This window comes from Scomber scombrus, chromosome 3 (assembly GCF_963691925.1).
Source record: "Scomber scombrus chromosome 3, fScoSco1.1, whole genome shotgun sequence".
Classification (NCBI taxonomy): Eukaryota; Metazoa; Chordata; class Actinopteri; order Scombriformes; family Scombridae; genus Scomber; species Scomber scombrus.
In genome coordinates this window covers 6,914,064-6,921,320 of record NC_084972.1, presented here as the reverse complement: position 1 = coordinate 6,921,320, position 7,257 = coordinate 6,914,064, and the positions used below count along the sequence as shown (strand labels likewise).

Genomic DNA, 7,257 nt, shown 5'->3' with positions numbered 1-7,257 from the left:
ATATGTCACAACGCTTGGATAACCAAATATAAGGGTGTGTGTCTATTTATGTTATGTGTTTATGTAAAAAAAAAAAAAGAAACCTGGACAATATAGTGCATCGTTATTGGTATAAAAAGTGTCTAAAGCGGTTGGAATAGGGATATTAAATGCAAGTTTGAACACAATCCAACTTGTATTCACTACTATTTCCTGTGACTATTTATATGTAAGTACTATTTTGTACTATTTTATATCTTGAGCAACAACAGCGATCCTGCAGCAGGCAAGGTTAGAAAATAGGATTTGAGTAGCTGGGGAGATAGAGAGAGAATAAATGACACATACTCCCCTCTCTGTTATTACTGCACTGTTCAGATCCCCTTGAGCAAGGCATTTATATAATCCAACTGTGGCTCAGAAGCCCAAAGCAAATAGTGGGCTATTACTGGGCAGCTCCCAGTGGCCAGTGTCCTTGTAGCCTGTGTGTTTGTGTGTGTGTGTGTGTGTGTGTGTGTGTGTGTGTGTGTGTGTGTGTGTGTGTGTGTGTGTGTAAACATGTGCAGCTTACTGTGTGGACTCTCATATTAAATCTAATAAAAAAATATAAACTACAAATCTATAATATGAATTAAAAGTAATTGGGATAGGGTTTTCCAGATTGTACACCATATAATATAATGATGCTCACAACTGAGAGTAGCAGAAACACAATTTTTAAAAAATAATTTGCTATTTAAATGCTATTTTCTCCCATTCATATTTGAACAGCATTCTCCCTAGTGGAGTTTAGTGCTCCCCTCTCCTCTCCTCCTCCCATTAAAACCAGCCCATTCTGAAGCTTAGGGATAATGTCGCTGTCACTGTTTTTGGGGGGGGGGGGGGGGGGGGAGCGCTTTAACCCGGTCACAACGTGGTTAAGTTGCGCTCCGTTTTTCTGCGTTGCCATGGCTTTTTTCTTCTTTTCTAAAACCTATTGACTACGATAGGGTCCCTTCTTTTCTTTGAGTCTGTCTTTGTGGAGGAGGAGGAAGAAACCGCTATTACTTTTTTTTTTTTTTTGCTTGCAGAGGCGGAGAGGGAACGGGGAGAGGGGAGAGGGGCGCGGGGAGAGGGGAGGGTTAGGAGAGAGAGGTAGTAGCAGCATCCAGGGGAGGGGAGGAGGAGGAGGTGCTCTCCGCTTCAGACCCAACTGCGAGCCTAGCCGGTTAAACCTCTCCCTCTTTGCCCTCTCTCTTCCAGCAGCGCAGAAAATTCAACTTTCTGAACGGCTGTTGTTACACGAGTTGCGTCTGAAGGTGAGTTGCTGACATTTTCTACGTCGCTTTAGAAAAATACGCCTCTTTATTTTGTTAGTTTATAGTTGCGGCACTTGTTAGAAAATGTAGCTAGCGCTCAAAACGGTGGAGCTCACAGCTGAATTAGAGCAAGCACCTGTGTGTGTGTGTGTGTGTGCGCCTCTCCTCTTCGTGGCAGGTGGTTGGCAAATTTGAAAGAAAAAGGAGGAGAATATGTTGGAGGGAGATGTGGTGACGGGCTGGTGTTTTAATGTTTTAATATTGTCAATTTTTTGTCATGAGTGGAATAATAACTAGCTGCATTTTTGCTCATACCTTGAGAGGTGGGAGCTGAACTAGTAAAGGGGCTAACCTAGCTTAACCAGGTTAACCCCACCTAGCAAGAGCACCATTCACACTTCTTTTTTCATTTCTTTTTAGCACATTTTCATGAAGCTTTCAGAGCATTTGAAAATCAACTAAATCATGTTAGGATATCACAGCAGACAAGTATGTGTATGCATGTCTTTTTTTGAGTAGATAATTCTGTCTTATTTAAATGCCTGCCCCAATGCCTGATAGTAATCACTGAGTGAGGATTAACACTTTTGCCATCCCCCTTTACTCACCCACCACACTGCCCATATATCACAGCAGTGATCCAAGCCTGCTTATCAGCGGCTCTCATGCTGAAAACTGAACCGCAGGACTGAATCATACCTCGTCATCCCTGTGTGGTGAATAGCAATTATCTCATACTGAATTGGCATGTCATCCTGTGAGTGGCATGCACAGGAATAGTTGTATATAGTAGGAGATGGTGAAGATTTGTTTTCATATATATATATATAGAGAGAAAAAAGTGCATTTGAGCAGATTTAGTCGTTGTGTTGGGAAGAGGTAAGTGGTGTCACAAGGTTCTGGAAGCAGCCTTGAAAGTCTGTAAGACTTTAATCATAAGAAGGTGATTTTTTTATTCTTTTCCGTCTCTGATAAAGTTTTAACAATGCTTTTTAGAGAAGAAAATACCTTCAATTTCTTTACTCGTTTTCCACACTTAAAGGAAACACTCTTCATTAGATGCAGTGCTGTTGAAAAAGTCTACAGCTTTCATGACAGAAGATTAGAATGACTGATGAAACTTTGATGAGTGTGATTAAAAACACATTAAAATCAGAAGATTGCTGCAGTGGTTGTTACCTATAGCTGTGGTAATTGATGGGGGTGGGGGGGTGGGAGGGCGGTGTGCTTATTGAACAGAACAGTTGTATGCTTTGTTGCATTCATATACCGGAAATATCTCACTTGACGGTGAACACAGCGATTCCCTCAGTATGAATATTTACAATGTATGCAAATGATTATCGCACACGGTGTGTAAGTGCTGCAAATTCAAATGTTGATTTCCTCAACTGTGTTGTGTTGTTGTTGTGTGGTGGGCTCATTACAGATGATGCCTTTGAGGGAATCCCAGGAAACAGAAATGCCTCATAATTCACCCCATAATGTTATATCTGTATTCCTTTTGATGCATTGCTCTATTGTTCTCAATAGAATCAGCTCAGCCTTTATTGTCTGTAACAGTTTGTGGCCACTCCTCATATCACTTCTGTTAGTTCTAGTAGTGCTGATAGTGGTCATGTTGCTGTTAATGTTTAAACACAAAGACCCTCTGAAGGTCAGGCTGCCATTAGTGGATCTAATCATCTCAAGCTGCTCTCCAAGAAGAGCAGATCCTATTTATGTTGTCCTCACAGTTATCCCAGCAGAGCTTTGCACGCGCGCACACACACATACACACACACACACACACACACACACACACACACACACACACACACACACACACACACACACACACACACACACACACACACACACACACACACACACAGGTACAGCAGCACTCCCTCCTTGTAATTATCACACACCAGGTAACTTTCCCGAATTGAATTTCTAGGCCAGAGACGAGAGCCTCTAATGGCACTTGTCATCACACGTGGTCCCCAGCCTCTCTGTATTCAGGGCAGTGGTGCTTTGTGTCCAGAAGTAGGTCGAATGCTTCTCACCAAACAATTTGAGCCGGAGCCAATAATTGGACAAGCAAAAGTGTCGACCATCTCCACCAGGCCTGCTCCGTGTCAGCCAAACCCCCCTCTTAATATGCAGCTCCAAAAGCGACGCATTTCATGGACCTTTTTTCATCCTTTTCAGAATCATTCGCGATTACAAAATGCAAGAAAACAGAACAGCCTTTGTAGCTGTGGACAAGACTCCTTCTTCATATGTTAGAAAGCTGACTGCGGATGTACACAACACATGTCTGCTCGCATGTTCACCCCCCCCCTCCGCGTCACAGTAGCTGGAACTGCACAGATCAGACTTGTACCTGAAACATCAGTGGGGCGTCACGCAGCGTGGAGTCTGGCTCTCTTTGTTGCCCCTCGATTGAAATTCACTCAAACAGACGTGTGATGATAAAAAAATAAATAAAAAACCTCGCTGTGCTGTGTTTTTTAATCTTTTTTTTGTCTGTGTAATTTTTTGGCTTTATCCATTCATACAGGTGTGCTTATAGCATGTGTTGCACCATGGCAGAAGGAGAGGTGGAGGGAGACACAGAGAGATCTTTCTTTGTGGCTGGGCTGTATACACCTGTGCACACTGAGAGATGTATGTATCAAGGTTCAGTGAGGCCCTCCACCTCGGCCACATTGTTCCGGAGATGATAACAAAGTTTTTTCCTCTGATATTAAAACACACGTCTCTTCCTGCCTCTCCCCATAATGCTTTGTTAGCTATTATGACCCACAAATAATGAAATGTGGTGTATGTAGCTTCTTGCATCTTTGCTAAAAGCCTTTGAGTACATTATGAGCAAACCTTTGAAACCTTTTAGCAGGAAGAGAAAAGACTTTAACAATGTAAAAATACTCTGATACTGATTTTAATGGAATATATTTGGCATATAATAGGAGATAAATAAGCAATTAACACAGGGACACAGGATTAAAAGTGTGGGGGGGGGGGGGAGTCATTTTCATTTCACTGGGTCTGAATATTTTCAGTTTTACATCTTTATTGGTGGAAAATTGGTGGAAAATCTGTGGAGGAGTTGTCTGAATTATCTGGGTGCAGATATTCTGCTAATGTGTTCGTTTAAACAGCTCCATAGTGTTTCTCTGTGTCGGTGTGCACAGTCTGTAGCAGATGTATCTTTTCTCAGCATCAGCAATGTAATTTCAGGGTATAATTTTCTCTTGTCTGTTGGAATCAGGAGTATCAGATGGCTATTAGAGATTAGACAACAGTGAGCAGGAGTGAATCGCCGCCATCATCAGCCACATCTAGAATGTGTCGCCTCAGGTAACGCCAAAACCGGGATCTCTAAGAATCTGGATCATAGCCTTGTGAACAGGTACGCTGATTCATGGCTGTAAAGTATAAACCACATCACATTGATACCTGCTAGTGTTGATATGTTCAGAGTGTCTTTCCCTGTACGGCTGGCAGACACGGCGGGTAGGTGGGAAGCCTAGCAAGTACCCAGGCCCTAATTGAGGTTCAGCTCAGGCTCTGGCTCTACAAGCAATTACAGTGACGGCTCCTGCTCTCCGTGCTGTAGGCTGAGCTGAAAGTGCTGCAGCACCGCGCTGTACCTGAGTCCTCCTCTTTCATGTTTGTCACCGGTGACAGCCGGAAAAGACACTCTCTAGCCAGAATGTTCTGGAAATGTGTTTGGCGACATGAAATATTCATTTCCTCGCCTGCTCTCTGGCAATGTGAATATTTATTTACATTTTTTTATGATACCTGTGACCGGTTTAGAGGAGATACATGATTCCCCCCTTTCTCCCCTCCTTGCAGCCTCTGATGAGGGCGGGGGGTGGAAGCAAAGATAAGAGGTGCTGATGCTGATCATCAGAATCAGGGTTTATTTCTTATTTAACAGGCCACTGCATCATCAGGGCCAGTGGGCGAACGTGATCAATGGCCTCTCGTGCCACGCAGGCAATTAATCAGTTAAAGTTAATACTGAAGGACAAACTGGCAGCCGGGTCAATGTTATCACATATGTTCAGCGCTTCTTTTCCCAGCAGGAGGGGATATGAGGTCAGTATCCAACACCAGTCATGTGCAATGCCTGCAGGTATAATTTTAGTCACTCATTGTCCTTTTTTTTTGGTTGCGATACTGAGGCTGTTTTCCCACAGCTAGAACATTTTATTGTCATTTACTGCCAGCTGCACAGCTTGCACACATTTCACAATCTTTCAGAATGTTGAGTGTACGTGTCACGATTCAGAAAAAATAAGAGCGTCTCGTTACTGTTGTCCAACAACATTTACACACATCTCGCACCCCTTCCTCAGGCTGCCATGTGTTATTCATTCCACTGTTGGATTTAGTGAAAGACATATGATTCGTGGTTATTATTCCCGCCTCCTATTGCGTTAGAAAATTGTAAGTGTGATGTTTAATTAATCAATTTAGATGACGCTTGCATGAAAACCAATAATGGGAACCAAATACGGTTGATGTTTTATGAGAGGGATTCTAATCCCGCTGTGCGCCCCTGTCAGCCTCAAACTCATTTTCCCCAATCTTATTGTTCCGATTCTTGCGCTCCCGCTCAGATTTATAACGCTGCCGTCGTATCACAGAGTACATATCCTCTAAATTCAATGTTTATGTTAAAAACCTTGGTGAAAAGGGCAACAGCACCATAAGATTCTCCAAGGAACAACAAACATGACAGCTATGCCTAGAAGAGGAAGAAGTTATTGCCTTAAAGTCACTGGGACACAGGGATGATTTCCATTTCAATTGCAGGCTCAATTTGGGATAAGTCATGCATACAGAGGTGAGGCGAACAAAGAGCTCGGGAATAAAAGTGACAAATGTAAAGAATAGAACAGGAGAGCGCAGTATCATAGGCTTTGTGTCCCATGAAGGGTATTGTGTGTGTGTGTGGGTGTGTGTGTGTGTGTGTGTGGCTGCATGGATAAGGTTACAAGAGGGGACCCTTGGGACTTGAAAGTGAAGGGCACAGAGGAAGAGGGAGGACAAATGTGACAGGCAGGGGACACAGAGGACGTACCGGGACACAAGTGAAACACGCCTCATACCACAATGCTGGTCCTGTTTGATAGAAGTGCCCATCATAATTTATCAGAGCACAAGATATTGGCTTCACATGGCTTGTTTTCTACAAAATGCCCAAATATTTCAAACAGAAAAAAGCAGCAAATTCTTTTAGTTGAGAAGAAGGAACTTGCAAGTTGAATTAGGCCTAACCGATACTGGATTTTAGGGGCTGATGCCGATACTGATATTAGGTAGCAAAAAAATTCCGGTGTATATCCATGTATTGGCTGATAATGTTATATGTACAGACTATATACTTAAACACACATTTCGTTCTATGAAATGTGGTTATCAAACATTAGTAACAAAGATATGTAATAGAGGCCATGATATCAAGTAGACATAGCCTTATTGTTTTTGCCTCAGATATCGTGTTAACCCCCAAACAATTGATTTAAGATAGGTATTGAATTTCATGCGCACATAGTGATCATCTGCACAAAGAATAGCTGCTTTTCTTGCTATAATGTTGTCACAGTCATCTGTAGGGCTGAATACTGAACTTGAGTACTTTTGAGGTTGAGACTGAATTGTCCAAGCATCAATACACTGTCAGGTATTGAAAGTTGGTATTAAATGTTTGGTCATATTCTTAGTCTTACTGACTTGTTCTTAAATCAGATATTTTCTTATTTAACTTATTTTTTCACCATCTTAAACATTGTTGTGTTATGTGAAGTCAAGCCTTTGAGAAGTAAAAAAATGAATCGTATAGTGATAACATTGTGAAAAATGCAAGGTGACATCTTCAGATTGCTTGTTTTTCCTGACCAGCAGTTCAAACCCTGAAGTTTATTCAATTTGCAGTTATGTAAAACAGAAAAAAACATCAGATCTTTACACTGAAAGAGCT

The 7,257-nt window shown here is 42.1% G+C and overlaps 1 protein-coding gene across 1 annotated transcript in view; it reads left to right on the top strand.

Moving 5' to 3' along the window:
- Positions 1–979: 979 nt before the first annotated feature.
- chl1b (cell adhesion molecule L1-like b) overlaps positions 980–7,257 on the top strand; it is a 68,547-nt gene continuing 62,269 nt past the window's right edge. Inside the window, exon 1 of the mRNA XM_062443501.1 lies at positions 980–1,277. The gene's annotated coding sequence lies outside the window, so the exon portion shown is untranslated. The remainder of the gene's footprint in view (positions 1,278–7,257) is intronic.